Below are 20,041 nucleotides of genomic sequence, written 5' to 3' on the forward strand. Positions count from 1 at the left end.
ACTAAAACAAGAATTTATGGTGCAATGAACTCTGAAATAAAAAGCTACAGTAATAGCCATACAATAATCATTTACTTATGGCTTTGCTAATTCATAGCCTTTTGGATAGGGTAACAGCATTTGGGAGTTCACACCAGTGCAGTTCCTATAGTTAAAAGCACCAATATTTTCATGCAGTAAGGTTTTAGTTTAAAAATAAAGGTTTTTTGGTTAAAAATAAAGCTTCCCCTGCAAGACTCACAGTAGATATGTAATTAACAGCAGCTGCTTTGTCTTCTAAAGATGACCTGCCTCCTACCTGCTAGTTTCCAACCACAGAACTGAGTTGACAAGCATCATGGTTGATAACTGGCCTAAGTTATGGAAGGTTCTGAAGACATATCAGTATTTATTAGTAATGAAAACAGCAGATTGAGATACTGTCATGTCGGAAGTCAAATGAATCGAGGATTCATTGTGTAAGATACATTATAAGCATACAAAACCATGTATGTAAAAGGGATGTCTAATGGGAGACACAGGCTGTTAAACTTTGAAAAAAGCCAGTTTGTTTTCAGTGTATGATCATAACCACATCACTGCATCTCATTTTGCCCAAATAGCTATGATAGCTATCAAACATGAATAAAATTGAACATAGAAAATGCTTGTTTACTGACTCTGCTCACACAACATTAGGTAATAAATTCTCAAACTATTTCATAATTTGATGAACATTTACATAATATATTCAATTATTCACAAAATTAAAGCATAGTTATGTTCAGTAACAACTTCTACTTATTTCAATGTTTATTCTAGCAATAGGTCATGCAGCAACAGCAGAATGATATTGATGAGGAACAATTAATACTTCAATGTAAAAATGTATGATGTGAATCCATGCACTGAATTACAAAAGATTAATCATTTGCTATCTGGAAAAAGTGTCCAGACAAATTAATTACTAGAATCTGAAAGTCAGGAGACTAATCCAATTAAACATGTAAATGTGGTACCTATGGTGTTCATTTCCAGTGTCCTTCAAGCTAATAATTAAATGATGGATTTTAAAACTAATCATTACGAAAAGTATCAGCTATTAGCCAAAAAATTCAGAGTACATTTAAACTTGTGCTGCCACATTAATCCTTGAAAAAGTCATCTCGTCTCCCAGCCCTCACCTATTTCCAGCTCAGGGTACTTGAAGAAAAATCCTCTTTTCCAGTGTGCAAGTATAGAAGCTAGATTCATTTGGGATGTATATTGTCACAAATATGTTCAAAACCCTGAACATCTGGCAACCTAACTGCAAGAAGGGCACTGAATATAGCCTTCATATGTGAATGATTTTAGAGTGTGATTTTACACAAACCACCTCACCTGGAGAGCTGTCACAAACAAAGAAAAGCTGAACAATTCCTGCCACTTCCTCTAATTACGACTGCCACAAGCAGGAGCAGCTGTGATGTGCACAAAGGCACATGGCAACCACTAGCCAGGTTCTTCTGTTATCTTATGACAAATTGATATTATTTGTATTATTAGCTTAGGTAGCCTGATAGCCCTGGATAAGTGAATCAACATACACAAATAAATTTAACTGCTTCAAATCTACAGTACTTCACTGAAGCAAGGAAGTGAAACAGTTACATCATCTGCTCATCTAAAGTTCTTTTCCTCCAACAGCACTACTGGCCAAACGTGTCTATCACATGTAGATTGGAAAGAATAAGAAAAGCCAATGAGACTCATGCAACACAAGATATAAAGGTGATCAAGCAGCTTTTCTACCAGAGGTGATACAAACAAGAAGGAAAACAGGAAAGCATCCTTTTCTAAAATTCAGCCATGCCAAAGGGGTAACATTTGAGTAAAATATTGCTTAAAATTTTAACTCATATGTTACAAAGTGTATGAAAGATTTATAATGCAGAATGTGTTTTATCTTCTGACATCAAGAATCCAGAACTAGAATCAAGATCTATTAATCATTTATGATCAGTCTTTAAACAGTTCATATCATGTGTTGGAGATAAATGCTGTCCACAGGATTTTATTCCACATGCATGGTATCCTACTCCGCCCAACGTGGAAATCTTCCTAGCCTTCATTTTTGTTTTTCCAATACATCAAATGATGCTACAAGACAGGAATATTGCTGGTGCCCAACCTTATGGTTATTTTGGGTGGGTTTAACTCCATTCACTAGATAGTATCTGACGCAAGTTAGTCTGAATATAGAGCAAAGGTATCTGAGAGCACTCCTAACAGTGACATCTATTAGAGTAACCCAGAAGTCTGTACAGTGCATTCAAAAGCAGTTGTTTTCCAGATGAGTAAGTATTGCCTAGGAAACAGTGTGAAACAGCCTTGTAAGTCACTGTCTCAGCTAGCAATTTCTTGTGGTCTTAGGTAGTTACTTGCAGAATCAAGGCAGTTTGCAGTATTCTGATTACATGTCTTTCCTTACTGTAGATTTATGATCAGCATTTGCTCCCCTCCCCCCCCCCCTTTTTTTTGGTGGACAGATGAGCATTTATTCACATGATTGTGACAAAAATGCAAAATGAACAGGATCAAACCAGAAATGTGACTGTTTCCCAAGAATCTAAAATATCACTATTAGTTGTTGCTTTTTACAGGCTCCTGGCATCTACAACTTTTAACCTCAGGTTTGGAATATTCCTAAAGTTAATGTTCTTGGACTGTAAAAACATTTACAGAACTCAGTTTCAGTTTCTGACGTATGAAAAACAGTGTATGCAAAATAAGCTCCTGTAACTCATATCTTCTGAAGTCTGTTTTGTTACAGAAACATTTGGAGATGTTATTCTTCTTACCCTGTGTCTGAAGCTGCATATAACCCTACAATAAAGAAATTAGATCACAGAACTCTCAGCATATCCAGGGAAAGCACTGCTATAAATACATTTCATTGAAAACAGTGCACCTAGACCATTTGACACCAGTAGGGTATTTAGAAGGCAATTCAAGGCTTGGCTGCACAGGGTCAGGAAGGTGGAGCACAGCAGGTTGCCTGGACTAGAAACTATCCTCAAAAATATATCACAAATGATTATGATGCTTGATCTAAATTGTGTTTCCACTTCACAAGCCTCAGCCTGTTTGGAAGGAGGGATACGGTTAACACTTCAACAGGGAGTAAGAGCTGGTACTGCTGAAATTGGTGCTGATATTCTGAAGAATACCAGACCCAGCAAGAAAGCAGAAAAAAAGCTATTTTGTCTGTGAAGACACACAACAGTTTGTGTAGCCAACAGACAGACATTTCCTATTTGTTTAAATAAGGACCCTACACCCATCCTGGTTTAATCTGATTTGACATTCTCCAAACAGCCCCAGCTTTCAATAAAGGGTTAGCTTTATAGTGCAAGCATCTGTAAGGAAAACTGCTCGGCACTACAGTTAATAGCTCCAGTGATTCAAATTCTATTCTGACATCTTCCAAATAGTATTTGCGAATGCTTGCATAATTAGAGCAATACTTTTTCTCCTTGTAACAAACAAATCTCAACTGTTTTCTTCCATGTCAAAGTCCTGGCTTTTAAGCTGCTCTAGCTTGCACACAAATCACATCATGAAACACACTGCCCAAACTGCTGTCTTCCCTGCATTTCTTTCTCCTCCTACTAAAAGCTTGGTCTACAAGTGTGCTCAGAACTCCTCTCTTCCCTAACACTTTTTTTTTGCCAGGTAACTTGAAGTTGCCTGAATACTGCTCCTGAGCGCTCCCAGACTGAACTTATAAACTTCTTCGCCACAATTGTATGAACAATTCTTGTGCTCTTTAAAGAAAGAAAAATAAATCAGTTCCATAGACTAGTGAACTGTCAATAACACTGACTTTTCTTCATGGCTTCCTTCTCCTGAAGAGGACAACATTGCCACAGGAATGACATCTCTTGAAGCATTTTGTGCTGAATTGCCAGAACTCAACACCAACAAATAACATCAAGCACCACATCTATACATATAGATGATAGTTTCAATCAATGCTTTGCAAGTTTAGCCTTTTTTGTTTAAGTCTGCATTAAGGCCTTACAAGGCAAAGTTAACAGTTGTGGAGTTCAATACTTCAAATGATATTTGACATTGTTTTCATTGTTCATAGATACTACAGAAAAAAATCAAATGCTTTAGTCAAACAAACTCAGTCTTGTAAGAGTCATCCATTTCTGGAAATCAATTGAAAGAACAATTCTATGGCTATGTTTATACATACACACTGTAGGTATCTACGTGGCATGTGGGCTAAAACCTAGACCATTGCCTTCCACAGCTTAGCACACATGCAGCACCAGAATTAGGCAGCCTGCAGTCTAATACAGCTTCTGACACATTGGATTAAGGTGCTTCATTTCATTTCAAGCTGCTTACAAATATTACCCACCTTTGCAGATAGGGTCCTCTTAATTACACTGCAGCAGTGTTAGGTGGGATGGAATAACATGGCAGAACACATCCACACAGCCATTTAGGAAAGCTTCAAGTGTGGCTTATTAAAAAATGTCATGCAAAACAGTTTTCATCCAGAAATCTGGTATCATTTAAGCTAGTATCATTTAAGCATAGTGATGCTGTTTGGACACAGAAAAAACTGGCCTTTCACGTAAGTAATATTCTACTACTTCTCAAAATGTATCATCCAAATATCCCTATAGATTTTAATGGAATTAACACCATAATCTGATCTGTTCATATGCATACTATCATAACTGTTCAACGTAGTTAGGTAAACCACAAGTCCTGATAGGTCACTCAGATCAGTTACAGGTATCCCAAATCTTTTTGCTAAATACCCAATAAAATTGACAGAATTGCTACTAATACTGTCATTAATTCTCAGCAGAACAGTTGAGTTGCTCTCAAAAAACACTACTTTAGTGTCTTAAATAGCACATAGAAGCTAAGAGAGCTGCAACCAAACCATATGCTCCTTTTCTGAGTCCTTAGTCCTGAATATATGCTATAGCTGCAGTATAGCAGAGCACCTTTGGTGTGCTGTATTTTGCAATCCACAGTGTACTGTGTTCTTCAACACCACATGTCTATAACTAAAAATTAAGAGAAACAAATATTCTCCCCACTCCAAATTTCTCAAGTAAAGAGCCAGAAGCAAGTGCTATGCTGAGTTGGCTGCTTCACTCATGGAATGGTTTAAGACAATCTGCATTATCCCAACAGCAGCAGTGAGCATCAAAGGACTCAGCACTTGTCTCAGCCTTTCAGTTCCCCTGCTCACCTGCTGACTTAATGGCCATTCCTTGCATTATACTGGGCAAATACTGAGTGACTAATGGTGATCTTCCCATGCCCTATAGAGCTTCTTGATGGGCAGGCATTATCCTTATGCTTTTTTATTCACTTGCTGTTTGACACAGCTTGCCTGTTTGCACTTTCTTCCTTATTTTCTTGTTTGAAATTCAACCTCCAAATTCACTCTTTCATTGATTTGAAAATAAAGCTGGTTTTTCTTCTACAAGCTGCTCCTAAGAAAAACTGAAAGTTTTGTGGGTGGACTTTACCACAACACATTAGCTGACGACTTGCATAACTTGAAATACAGTCTCAGATAAGTTTTAATGTGATAGGAAAGGAGGTGGACTAGCATTGCTGAGATCTATACCCAGCTCTTGTTCTGCCACCTGAAACAATTATTCTCCTTCCCAAATTTTTTTACATTGTTTTATACTGTACTTATATATTCCATTGATTATTACAAGTTTTAATTAATTCCATTTGTAAACAACTAGGGGATGATTTAGTAAGATGCATTCAGTAAATTAGAGAACTATTAAAAAAGCTTATCTGAAAGCTCTGGGCTAGGCTTCAAGCCTAGCTTCTTTTTGAAGTTGCTGCAAACAAGAAAACAAGTAATCCCTCAGAGAAGGACAAGTCCCAAACAGTCATTATGGATGTATTCCTAGGGCGTTTGTTTGTACCGGGCAGAACATTACTTCAAGGTTTCAAGGCTTCCTAATGTAGTACCACTTACCATTGAAAAGAAAAGCTGGAAATCAATTTGAACAAAGCTAAGACAGCTGAAACTGGTTTGTAATGTATGAATTCCTACAGTCGCTCCCTCTTGCGCCCAGAGCACCACACACAGCAGAAGGCAGCCTGCCCTCAACTCTCCCTATCCCCCCTCAGTGCAGGCAGCAGGGGCTGCTGCCCTACCTCAGATGTAGCCTAGAACCCTAAAGAGCCCCCAGGTCTTTTCAGGCAGGAAATCACTTGCCTTTATCTACCACTCCATCAACAGATAGAGCTACCAAAGATACACTGTTTTGAAATGTGGTACCACAGTTGGATTTAATTAAGCTATACTTCAGCACTGTACATCTCATAGATAACCATTCCTGCCTCCTTTACCCAGTTCTTAGGGGAAGGATATTTTCAGGGACAGAATAGCTGGAGAGCACCACAGATTAAATTGCATGTTCTAGGTGATGGAAAAATACATCCTAGCTACTATTTATATTCCCACACTAAGTCTACATTCAAGTGCCCCAGCCTTATTGTCAAGAATGAAAGGTGGAATTTTTCACTGTGTTTAAAAACACTTTCCCACAGTCTGTAGGAATAAGTCCCATGGGTTAAAACGTATCTAACATTTCCTGAAGCCAAAAAAAACACACCGAGGAGCTGGAAAAAAAACAAACATTTTATACATTGGCTGCTTGAAATGACTCTTTCTATAGTCAAGATGTAGTAGTTGATAAAAACTTGTGCAGCCATATTTAACAACACAAAAGACTGAAAATTTACAGCAAATATTGAATAAACACCTCTTAAAAGTCATAGTGAGACAGAAACCAAATAGGAGAAGCAGGGCAGGTCCCACCAGTAGGTAATACTTCTATGCAAATTTACCCAGCTGAGCAAATTGTGCTTTAAACAATCGTTCTTCTGGGAAAGCAAACCTACTAATGTTTCAGAAGAGTAAGGTGCCTTAGAATTTTAATTAAACTGGAAGTCTTTGAAGATGACCATTTAAGAAAAAACACCACATCCCAGTGTCCACAGTAGATATTTTAAAAACACTTTCAAGACTGAGATAAGCTGTGCATAAAATACTTTTAAAATCTTCACAACAGTACTTCAAACAAACTAAATTAGGGCTACATCAACAAACTGCTGAAAAAAATATCCGATATTAATCTGAAGCTTAAGAACATTTACATTCCCAGCTAACCACAGCAGCTGTAGAGGCAAGTGAGAACACCTTCCTCACAGCCCCTCAGGTTTCCACATACTCAGGCCCCTAAGGAGCCCACACCAGTCCCCTCTCCTTCTTAGGTGGTATCACCAGACTCAAACCAAAGCAAGCTGTCTTAGGTCTTGTAGGCTGCCTCTTACCTGCTTGTGCCTTGCTCCCTTCTGCATGGTGCCACCTTTGCTGCTGCTGTGCTAAAGAGAAGAGAGAATGTCTGAGCTGAGCTTAAATGGCCTGCAGGTGCAGGACCCAGGTGGGCTGCATAGGGTCATCAAGGCAATTAGTGGCCGCAGTTTGACAAATAGCCTCCTTCACATTCGGCTGTCCTTGGCCTGAAGTTCCCCTCTCCTCTCATGTTTCTCCTCTAATACAAATTCTGGACCAGAGCAAAATCTACTATGGGCTGACTGTGTCCAGTGTGGTGATCACAATTCTTTCTCACTGTGGAATAAATTTGGAGCACTTAACAGCAACGTCTGGAAACACCTCAGTTCCACCAGCCCTGTCGGGAAGTCCCTGCAGCCTGTCTGGTGAGGTCAGCTGAGAGCAGCTCCTCAGAGAGCTGTGGCACACCAGGGCCGTGCTGCTGCCTGTAGCTGCTGCTGGAAAAGGCTGTGGTGCCTCCCAGCAGTAACCATGAGTTCTAAACAAAGGTTTCTGAGGTAACTTGTACTGAGAAATATCACTGGAAGCATGCTACAACATGATAGAAGGACACCCTCATATCAAACCAGAGGGCTTTTGGCTGGACTCTGGAAATCTCTGAGTTTGGCTGAAGAACAAGATGAGAAAAAAATCAGGAACAAATGGCCAAAAGGTGGCATAACTAAACCTGGGTCTGGGAACCAGAGACAATTACGAAGAGAAGCTTTGCTTGCTAGCAGGCCCACCCAGACCACTGCTTTGCTGTGGGGCCAACTGTGTGGTGAGCCCTACTGCAGGAGGAGGCCTCTGCCTGCCCCACAGCCACCAGGCCCTGTGCTGCTTCACCTGCCCAGGGTGAGCTTTTCTTCCTGCCCTGCCTGCACTCTGGAGGCCCTGCCTGGCTCTGTGGCAAGGTGACAAGGTGGCACTTTCACTTCCAGTTTGTGCAGAAGTGGTTGCTGGAGGAGGGCCTGGCCTGGGCATTAGTCCTCTTGAGACATCTGGAGCCCTCACCAAGCTGCCAGCAACACCCTGTTGTGACAGTACTGCTACAGGTAGATAGTGGATAAAAGTCACCATTTTCTTAACCATTCATTATGTGTCCTTGGCCACATTTTGAGCTTTCTTGCTTTGGTGAAATCACCAATTTTTCTCAGAGAGCTCAACCAGGAATTCAGACAAAATAAACCCTCCTTCCTCCTGAGAAGAGTTGTGTGATTGAACGAACCTACAGGCAAATATCCGTATTCAACTGGAAAAGCATGGTTGCTCCTGATTGAGGCTATCTCATGAAACATTCATTTTTAAAATTCTGCGTTTGTTATTTTTCTTCTCTTGTGCATCAAAATCGATACAAGTACGGAAATTTTGTAGTCTGTCTATCACGAAACTAAACATGTTTCCATTTATGTATTTATACTTCAAAGCTTCGTTGAACTGTTTAGCGTTCCAGATGGTTGGGGGCATGTTTACATCTTTGATTTTCTGGACATACTTGTTTAATCAAAACTAAAAAAAAAAAAACAAAAAAAAAACCTCAAAAGTCATTCCTTTATGTGGATTGCATTAGCTGTCCTCAGATATCTGCTATGCCAGTGAAGGGACTCAGTCACAAGTCAGATGATATCAGCAGGATCGCCTGTCAGAAAAGTCTGGATGCTCAATTAAAGATAGGATAAAATAGCCTGATTTTCCATGCTGTGTATTTCCAGGAGGGTATACCTTCCCTCAAGGGTATTCCAGGCATGGAATACCTGTGGCATCCAAACATGGAGGTGCCTGATGCTTCTGAAACTTAGAACACTTGAAATTCATTGCTCCTCAGTGGTTTATTCAAGTTTGCCTTATCTGACTGAGGGAGCTGGTTGTAGCGTTGAGATGTCTGCTAAGCTGTAGTAATGCCTCTGCTCTGCTTGAAGATTTCAAACGGAAGTAAATAAATATTAATTGTAATTTGTTTTGCCTCCCTGTGCTTTGTAAAGTACATGCATTCGAAGATTAATTTTGTTAAGCTGAACAGGCAGGAAGCTGGCTCCCTTAAGTGCCAAATCCAAGCTCCTTGACTGTGTGTCAAAAGAATACACTTGGCTTTCAGACATCTCTCCATTAAAGAGCCCGTGCACTGAAGGAAATGTCAGCTTGCAGATCTTTTTTCCTAATCTCAGAAAAATGCAAAGTGGTGCCTTCATAAGCCTTGGCAAGTCAGACACTTCAGGCACCTCCTTGCAGCAGCTCTGGCAGTGTATATCCTTAAGGTGGCAGCAACTGTCAAAAAAGTGTTTTGCTTTTTTTTCCCCATGTGGGGAAAGTGGGAAAGGATACACTAAAGAAGGAGCCTTGAAATAGGAACGAGTGAGAGAAATTTTTCTAAAAAGCTCCTTCTTTAATCTTCAATTTTCTGCTCAGCAGAATCATATTCATAGCCAGATTGTTCATTATTAAGAGCTTATTTCAGATCAAACCCTGTATGTCAGTAGATTAGGACACTGAGGAAGATTAGCTTCTCACTGTAGGTGGTGGGAGTAAGTTCTTTATCTTATCATTAGCATGGACTTTCATGGGTTTTGATCATAATTATTAATTCTGCCAGCAGACTTTCAAACAAGGATTAGAATGCAGATAGATGTCATTTAAATAGCATAATCAAACTGAAAGTTAGGTTTTGTGGCAGGCAAATCCTCAGTTTTATGACAGTCAGTTTCATTTTTTGGATTTTAAAAGACTATTTTTTTGCTTAAAAAATGGGTTTGTTTACTTTCATGAGCTTGTAATAGGTTTTTATTAGCTATTTCTCTTCTTGAAGAAAAATATTGTTAGTATTCAGGTGAACTTTAATTCTCATTAGTATAAATGGCATATAAAATTCTTAAGGAATGTTTCTGCACATCCTTGTATTGTTGTAAGTAGAAGCCAAGCATATAGGTGAAGAATTACTGAATAGATTCAAATTAAATATCTCCCTCCCCTTTTCTCTCTCTCTCTCTTTTTTTTTTTCTTTTTAATTTTCGTAATGTTTTTGGGCTTTATTCTCTCCATGAATACGGATTAGTGTCATGGCTCTGAATATATAAGAACGTAAGACCTTGTCCTACCGTCAAGGTGAACATTCTTAGAACATCAGGAATTTAAGCCTGCCACATTCCTAAATGTTATGAGCAAAGCAGCAAAGAAAGAGAAGACAGTATTTCATTAGCAAAAGCTTCTCAGTTAGATTTAAAATCAAAATCGCAGCAAAGTATGTGTCTGTATCATTTGCTAATTTATGCAAATATTTGGTTGCATAATGAACCTGAATGATAATGTTGTGTATCATTGCACTGTTCATCGAACTCTTATTTTGGAAAATGTAAAATGCAGGAGGATAAGGAACAGACAAAACACTGCAAAGAATATCTAGCAGTAGCTCATACACACAACTGCAGTGAATGTGGTTAGCTGGCAGCTGTTTCTGTTCTAAATTTAATCATGAAGCTGGTATGATAAACCACTTACAACACAGGTAGTGATTACACTTTTACCTGGAGATTTATTTCCTGTCACCTCTTTTTGTTTTTGCTTATATCTTGTATTTCACCTTACACTGCATGTTCTCTGGGGAGCACTTGGTTTTCTGTCACATTTCTGTACAGCATTTAGCCCGGCAGGTCAGGCTCTTTTGGATAGCACTGCAATTAACTGTGGAGATGCATATTTAAGCTGCATATGAAAGGAAGCAGAGCTGAATGTTTGGTCCCTTGCCTCTGGTTATGCAAGGATTTTGAAGGTGACTGTTTTGGATCCTGTAGTATAACGATATTGATTAAGTGCTGCTATACACATGGAAAAAAAAATCAGTGGAGATATTTTAAAATGCTAATTTGGGTAAACACTAAAAAATCCGTGCAGTTTGTCCAGTGTCAAACAGGAAGTCGGTATTGCAAGGAGGGCCCAGAGTCCTCCAGGCACAGGTTTCTAATACTGGAATAAGAACTGGAGAATAATCTGGAGGCTTCTATCCTTTTTTGCATATTTGTCTAATTCAGGGTGTAAAGATCATAAGAGCTTCTTTCCAATTCTCTTTGCATATTTAAACACATAGCAGTGCTCACACTGCATCCTCCTTCTTGCTCCACATCTCTTGAAAGCCATTGCCTGGCATTTTTTTGCTGACATAAAGAATACTGCCTTGGGCAAACAGCACATGCAGGGCTCATAGAGCCATCAGGGAGTACCTGACATGTTTTTCTCCCATCAATTGAGAACATGCTGCCTGGCAGGTACATGCAGACCAGGAATCTTTTGTACCAGGAAGAAAAAAACAATGCAAAAAAAATCCACAGTTGGAATGTAAGGCTATTTGAGAAGTTTATTTTCATTAATGTCTATACCTAATAAGTATAAAAATGCTCATTTTTTTTGGCAACAAAAATTAAATTGGCCACAGCCAGAATGGAGTAAGGAATCGGAGCCCACACGCATGCTTCTTTTCATGTAATAACAACTATTAAAATTTACATCTCCTTTTAATACATCCTTATCTGAGGCATGTTGAAACTCTAGACAAGAAGTGCATCATGGATTGAAATACGTTGAAAACAAAATTTCTTGCTGTTTTCCAGTAGGCTAAGAATTAATTGAAAATCAGTGCAGTTATTCTTTTGGCTATTTTCAGCAGCAAAATAATTTGAGATTTTTCTTCTGTGACAAGGCAGCAGCAAATCAATTCTGATCAGTAGATTTACCTGCTTGCTCAGGAGGGTACCATAAACCCTCATGATTTAAGAGCACTAGCTGCTGTCACGCATGTGTGAGAAATCCAGCTGTATCTCCAAGGTCTGTTATGCTGAAAATTCTTCTGTGCTGAACACTCATCTCAAGATTCAGGACATATCTTATCCCTCTGTTAACAATATGATTTTATGGTGACAAATCCAAGATGAATTAAAACTTACTTGCACTCATTGGAACCAAAGTCTGCTGCCGTTTACAACTGATTGAGTTCAGAATGATTCTTGGAAATCTTCCATGTGTGTCAACAGAAGCATAATTTTTTCAAAGGGAACTCAGTCTGAGCCAGAGCAAGGGAGGGCTTTGGAAAGTTAGACCCTTATCATGTGCTATTCAACCGCAGCTCTGCAGCATGTCCTTAAAAAAACAAATATGCAAAAAGGATACCTAGGTCCACTCTCGTGCCTGTTCTGCTGTCTGAGAAGAATAACACCCTGTGGAGCTGACAGGATTGTGTTTGATCTTGGTCATTGAAAGTGCAGAAGGATACTGCTTGACAACAAATTGCTTGGAGCAAAAAATTGCTTGGAGAAGGTAAAATTCAATGCCATATGAGGTGATCAGGAGAAGACTTGGAAATAAGAGTGGGGAAAGACAAAAAGCTATTAGCTTTGATAGAAATGAGAGGAGTGAAGGAAGAAGAAGTAAGAAGAAGGAATAATGGGAACATAGGGAGAAAAGAGAGCTGAGAAAGTTGAGAAGTTGGAACTTAAGAGGAGAGAAAAAAGCAGAGACTGTGTGATATTTGACTGAGGATTATCTTAAAAGGGACTTTCAGCAGATACAAGGTAGAAAGCAAGACCAGGAGAAGGATGTGGCTGCCATCATAGTAACATATAGTCATTTTGATAACCTCTCACTTTGAAAAGTTAATTCATTTTTAACTATTTACCTGATGGAAGTCTACAAATGCTTTACTATTCTATGTGTAGTGTTTCTTTTCTTTCTTATTTTTTTTCCTTAAATGCTTCCCTTGGGCTGGAGTGTGTATTCAAGATATTTTCAGAGCTTCCCATCTGTTTATGGAACAATTTTCAATTGAAACTTAGAAGTAAAAAATAATTAGCATTAATATTATTATGTGTGCATTCTGTCTGCACCCTTTCCATATGCAGTGAGTAAGCTATTGCAGAGAAGGAGGCCTGGCTAAGACTGCAAATTCAGACTGCGAACATATGCATACAGATGAGCAAACACATGCAGTTACTTAAATATACACATAGGAAAATCATATATACTCACTAATATACTCCTATATATTCCTCAATTTATAAGGAAATGGATACAATATGAACACATAAAGAGAAAAATAATGATAATTCTTGTCCCTTAGATATTCAAATGGGTGTAACGACGAGTAACTGGCTATAAACTGCTTTTACCAGGCAGTTCTACTGAGTTTTTTAAGCTACCCTGTGAACTTACAGTAGCCCAGAGATATTTCAGCTACACTGAAATTGACTGGATACAATGAGTAAGACTTTCTTGTCTACCAAAGAACATGCTATTAGCTTTTTACTATTCAGTGATTGTTTCATGCTGTGATAACTTGGCTGGTTGGTTAGTCTGGACATCAGTCCTCTGGAAAATGTGTAGAATGGAGGCCAGATCTCTGATCTGTGTAGGACTCCCACAGAATTCATTGATATTTCAGAGGACAAGTTTTGGGCTTGTAGCCAACTAAGGTTTATTTGTACATCCAATATGTCATTTGTTCCTTAATTAACCTATCTCCATGGTTATATGAGTTTTGACTATCTCCGAGCAGATTTAGATTATAAGGAAGGCTCACCAAAGAGAAATAAAGCAACAAAAATGAGCTATGTTGCTTCAGCAAAAGGCAAAAAAAGTGCCTTAAAAGAGAAGGAATCCACACTGACAACAAATGAATGAGTACATAGGCAGTATGAAATAGATCTCAATTTTCTTTCAGCTGAGGTGTTATAATCATGTAATCTGGTGAGCTAAGGTCAAGGGATCTGTCTATAAGAATCAGCGTTCCAGGAGATTGGAGCCTCAGTGTTACTTGTTGACACTGTGACAGAGAAATGGATGAGACTGTCATGAAGATGAAAAAGATTTTAACCTGAAGAGGCAAGGCATAAAAAAAAAGTAAGAAATCTACAATCAGAGCTAAAGGAAAGAAAAAAATGCAAAGCCAAATAATTAATATTTTATTCCAGGCATGAGTATGTTGTCACTATGACATGGAGGTCAATGTTCTCGGCTTTTGGTTCTGACTTATTGTACATAATATGAAGAAAACATTAGTTGAAGGAGGGATCACAAGGAGGTCCAGAGGATCCTCAAAATAGCCTTTCTGTTTCCTTTGATGCAGCAGTTACGGAATGTGGAGTGGTACTTTCAAGACAGAGAGTAAATAAGACATGTATTTGAGATGTTAACAAAAATTTTTCTAAGTTGTTGTGGATGCTGAATTCTCATGTAGGTTCTAAAACTGAATGAATAGTTTTGTCAAAGACAAAATCTGTAAGAATGGCTAACAGTAAAAACAGGTAGATGAAGCAGTCACAAGAGGGACTTTTTAAAGTTTGACAGAGGGCAGTATTGGTATGTCTTGGTCCTGACTTTAAGCTCTTCCACATGCATTTACTGCTGGCTGCATTTGGAGACCTCCATGTTACTGAATTGTATGCATCTGGAGATAAGGCCATTATGCTGTTGTAACAACAATGAACCTTTCAATCTCTGTGTGAAAAGGCAGACCTATACACAGACAGATGTGCTTTTTAGGCATTTTTGTCTTGTTTAAGAAATTAATATCTGAGGTACTCCTTAACCCTCTAAGGCTGCTCAGGAAGTAAGAAGATGTCTATCAATCATTTAATAAAATGATATGTTTTTCATTTTCATTAACATTGATTGTCAAGATTGTCAACAGTGTTCAGTCAGAGCACTCTGCAAAGATTTAAAAGCCATTACTGCAAAACGAAGGAGAAAAAATCCCAACCCTCAAACAGAACTTCAGTGAAATAAGAAATATTTTCCCTATGATAGCTGAGATGTGAAAAATAAAGAAATAAATAAATCCCTTTTGCCCTCACTGCTCTCCTCAAAAACTTTGAAGCTGCCCTTAAATAGGTAGGAATCAAAATGGTATCAATTACTTTAATTTCATTAGCAAAGGATCAAGGTCACAACAACAGCAATTACCTGCAATTTCCCATTCCTGCAATTATATTATTATGAAAATGAACACTTGCTAACTACAGTAAAGCTTTCAGGGGCACTAAAGTGTATTCTTTTTCATTTCAGCATGTTTGCTAATTGTGTCAGGACTTTAGTGTTATGTGATTACCATCACTTTGGTCTCATCAGAACAAAAAAAAAACAGGTTGGTAGTGCTTGATTCTTCTAGGCCTTATCTACAGATACATCTCATACCAGTATAACCACTTAAATTAGGAATTCTGTATTTTACTGAAATATTCATATCCCCACAAATCCTAGTAGAATAAACCTTGTGGGAATGAACTGTATTAGCATAGATGTGTTTAAACCAATATAATTGGGTCCAAAATAAGCAGTTGTACAGTGCTGCAGAACTATATAGCAAGATAGGGAAAAATATCCTGTTTCAGATCCACGTGTGTTGGTGGAGGAAATTATTGCTGCTAGTCACTGGGATCAGCAAGCAAAGTGTATTTCATAGGAGTCCCCTGGATTGCTTCAGGCAAAATCAAGCAGTGCATGTCAGTACAAGAATATACAAGAAGTGGCCTGGCTGATTTTGCCTGAGAGAGGCCAAGGGGGTGCCCACGCGGGCTCTGCTGCCTGCTCAGTGGGGGTGAGAGCTTCAACACAGGGGCACTTGAAGGTTGCCACAAACAGCTGCCTCTTAGGCAAGGATGAATTTGTCTTTATCCTTACAGCTGTGTGGCACTGCAGTGTAGATAAAGCTTTGCCTGCACTGGTTTATGCTAACAGACACACAGATTCAGGTGAACATCCCACTACGAATAGGCATGGTCTAGAAACCCATTCAAAACATTTTCCAATTTTATCTGACAGCAAAATACTTCTGCTACTACCAGGAAAGTAGACTATTCCAGAGTTTTACTCTTCTACTGGCTAGAAACATTCTTGCTTGTTTTTATTTTATCCAAGCCGATCAAGTCAGAATCATAAGCTCTGTTTTCTGGCCATCTCTTACTTCTCCTAGTCTTTCCCAATTTGCTTCAGATTGAGCTTGTCTTTTTTTTTAATTTCAGTATCCAAAACTGCATTTAATAAATGAGACTCTTGGTGCTTTTACTGCGTAAAATTTCTGTCCTCCTACTGGAAATACTTTTCCTAAAGCAGTCTTGATAGCTTTTACTTTTATTATCGCTGAATCATTTTTGTGTCTCATTGTCACTCAATTATCTACAGACAACGCATTTCTAGCATATAGCAGAAAGTATATAGCAGAAATCCTTTTTTGTTTCTACATGCATGACTTTGTGCTGTCCTTTTATCTCATACTTGGGTCCCATAGGTCTTTCAGTTCTTCTTTTGCAATATTCCAATTTTTCTCTGTATTGACATTATCTCCCAAGCAGTACTGGCAGTGAATTTCATTAGCACATTTTTTGTTCTAATATAATTAATGAAAATATTTTTTTAAAATTGTTACGACTTATACTTGTCCCTTTTCTCCAGAATGATTACTTGTTATCTGTTCACTTGATAGTTCTGAGAGGAACTATGTTTTTTAGCTTAAATTTTGGCAATCTATTGTGATACTACAAGCACTACTCCAAAAGTAGTGCCTCCTACTTTATTATGTTGGCCCACAACATCAGAGGTGGCTGTGAGTGGTATGGCAGTAGAGATTGAACCTTCTCACCAATATTCCATTACATTATGTGGCTGTGCAACAGATGGCAGCGGAGGGACAGTCTCACAAATTGGTATGTATGAAGCAAAGGTGTAGAAATGAATTTCTTCATGTAGAAAAAATTGGACACACTGATATTCATCGAGAGTTGCTGAATGTTTACAGAGACCAAAGAGTGGATGTGAGCACAGTGAGGCAGTGGGCGGTGCATTTCAAAATTGGCGACAGTGACATGAAAGAGAAGCCACATTCCTCATGGCAATGCACAGCTGTCACATCATGAAATGATGAGCATTTTTATCAGCTTATCTGCAGGAATTGACAAATTATGACAAGGGAACTGTGTATAGAGCTGAATACCAGCTTCAGTGAGCAGGAAATAATGGCTGCAAGCGTTGGAATATCATATTGTGCCAGGTAGGTCCCATGAATGCACACAGAGGAACAGAAAGAACACTGTATGCAAGTTTGTCATGACCTATTGAACAAATATGAGGCTGAAAGGAACAGTTTCATGGATCACATCCTTACTGGTGATAAAATGTGTTGTTACCACTAGAAGCTGGAAACACAATGGCAGCCTATGGAGAGGTGACATGAATTCCCCATTAAAAAAAAAAACAAACAACAAAAACATTAAAGACACAGCCTTCAATGGGTAAAGTGATGTACACTGCTTTTTGAGATAGGAAAGATGTGATCCTTCTGGATTTGCTGGAACCTGAACCAATTCGTCAACTCTATTCACTACAAAGACACTGACTAAATAGAAGGCTCAAACTTCTAAAGTTGAGCCAGAGAAGACTACACCCTTTCTCTTGCAACAGAATAACCCCATCCCCCAGAGCACTTTGAAGACTGTGGAGCACATTGCCAATCTTGACTGGACTGTCCTACCACACCCACCACATAGTCTGTTCCACCACATACATCATCTGTTTCAGCCGATGAAAGACAGATAGCATGAGAAGCATTTTCCTTGCACTGATGCCATCTTAACAGCTCTGGAACTGTGCATCACCTCTGCTGGTGCAGATTTTTATGAGTGCAACATGAGGGCTGGTGAAATTGCGTAGCTAATGATGGTGGCAACTGTAGCTGAAATTTGCTCTACCAAACAGTGCTATTGTGCTCTTTGTATCTGTTGTAGTTTCCATGGAAATAAAACTACTTCCAGGGCAACCGAAGTAGTCCACGCTAACTTTAAAGGTGATGAATACTGCAGGATAAGACTAAGAAAAAGAACTGAATTATTTCAAGTAGTGTGTCCTCTGATTGTAGTGTCACTAAACACATACAATGGTTTTGGTCCCAGATAATTTATGTATTACCTTTGATACTTAATTACATCTGAATGTTGAGTTGCAACTCTTCTGTACTATATTAGCCAAGTGTATATGTTATTATTTTTCCTGTACAGTTTTTTTCTTTTTTTTTTTTCCCCCATTAATTCTTTCATATCATTACATATTTTCTTTTGAAAAGAGAAGGGAAAGATGTGGGAAAAGATGTTATGATGTTGTTTTTAATTAACATGGCAACACAGCATTAGATATTTTTTCAGTTACTGAGTTAGTGAGGTTACAGGCATTAGAAAGATTTTAGAAAAATATTAACTTGCTCACAGATTCCAATTATTTTCACATTTGTGGTTAGTGGTCAGGTAGATCATCCATTCGAGATGTGAAATGATATTCACCATGGCCTAGTAACAGCAAACAGCAACAGCTAAAGCCCTTTCTCTACAGGAGAAAAGTAAAAACTTACCTTTGCATCAAACTTTTTCCATGCTTTGTAACATCAAAATAGTGAACTATAAAAATCCTAGGTGAAGGAAGGAACTGTAGTTTCTTACATGGATATAGCTGCTCGAAGTCTACTAAAAGTAAAAGGTACCTATGTTTTGTTTCCAATTGGCTTCTATATCAAGATAATTATCTCAATGCTAGAAACACATCTTTATTGCAGGAAAGATGAACCCCAAGAGGGGCTGAATGGTTTAAGAGGTTTTTAAAGTGTGGTTGCAAGTCAAAATCTCATCATTCTTCAAAACTACCTTCCAGTGAAACTGTCAGAGGGTAGGCTATGACTCATGGCACCACTACCTTTGATTATGGAAGCAGAGAATAGTTTCAGTCTATGTACAATGACTGGAATCAGTTTATAGCCCACTTGGAATTTGTTCAATAGAAAGGCTTCCAAATGCAATTGGTACAAGTCTTTGTACCAGAACAAAGCAATTAATAATGACCACTTGTTTGTCTATAGCAATTTTCATCTGAAATCTCCTTTTTCTGTCTGTCTGCAGACATCTTTTCAACTCCCTTTGAGGCATACTCTTATTTTAGCACTGAAGAACCTGGGGAATGGTTAGTCAGGTAGATCTAATTATTGTTTTCTTAAAAAAAAATAAAAAATAAAAAAAAGCGTAGGTACAAAGCCTCTTACTTTGTAATTAATACTTTGCTCAAGAATTTTAGACATTTGAATTTCCTGTGAGATAGCTTAGTTGAAGTTAATACTGTAAACTTTTCACCAAGTCTGGACTCAGTGAGGAATATTTACTTTAACCATGGTGGAGAGCTTGTTAAGCGTACGGCAGTTTGGATTTCCCATTATCAAATTAATTCAAAAATTTTAATTTAACTGACAAGAACCACATTTTAAGAATTACACAATCTTCATAAATATTAATATTACAGCTGTAAGTGGATATGGGTGCCGTGTGGATTTGCAGCTGGGAGGAAATCCCTCCATTATAAGAAAATTCAAATCAGAGCATCATTTTGGTTATGAATTCTGTTATAAATGCTAGCACAATAAAAATCACATTTAAATCCTTAAAAATCCTGTAATTTTCACCCTCATCCTGCACACACAACTGAAGGGAAATGGTCTTGTATCAAATACATGGAAAAATACAGTAATCCTGCAAATTATCTGTATGCTAAATGCCTCTTTACTGGTCCTGCATGGCTTTCCATGTGTGGCTTTGATTACCACTGCATGTAAACTGTATCAGAAATCCGTAATGCTTTCCAATTCTGGATTTGTTAAAGGAGACATGGGCT

At 38.3% G+C, this 20,041-nt stretch overlaps 1 protein-coding gene across 3 annotated transcripts in view; it reads right to left on the reverse strand.

The window, feature by feature from the left end:
• Nucleotides 1-20,041, reverse strand: part of RAG2 (recombination activating gene 2) — a 565,728-nt gene that overhangs the window by 126,384 nt on the left and 419,303 nt on the right. Inside the window, exon 1 of one of the 3 annotated variants that reach the window (XM_025150704.3) lies at nt 7,363-7,421. The exons of the other annotated variants lie outside the window; for them this stretch is intronic. The gene's annotated coding sequence lies outside the window, so the exon portion shown is untranslated. Of the gene's footprint in view, nt 1-7,362; nt 7,422-20,041 lie in introns of those variants that run through there. 3 annotated transcript variants of the gene reach the window in all.

This window comes from Gallus gallus, chromosome 5 (genome assembly GCF_016699485.2).
Source record: "Gallus gallus isolate bGalGal1 chromosome 5, bGalGal1.mat.broiler.GRCg7b, whole genome shotgun sequence".
In the NCBI taxonomy this organism is placed as follows: domain Eukaryota; kingdom Metazoa; phylum Chordata; class Aves; order Galliformes; family Phasianidae; genus Gallus; species Gallus gallus.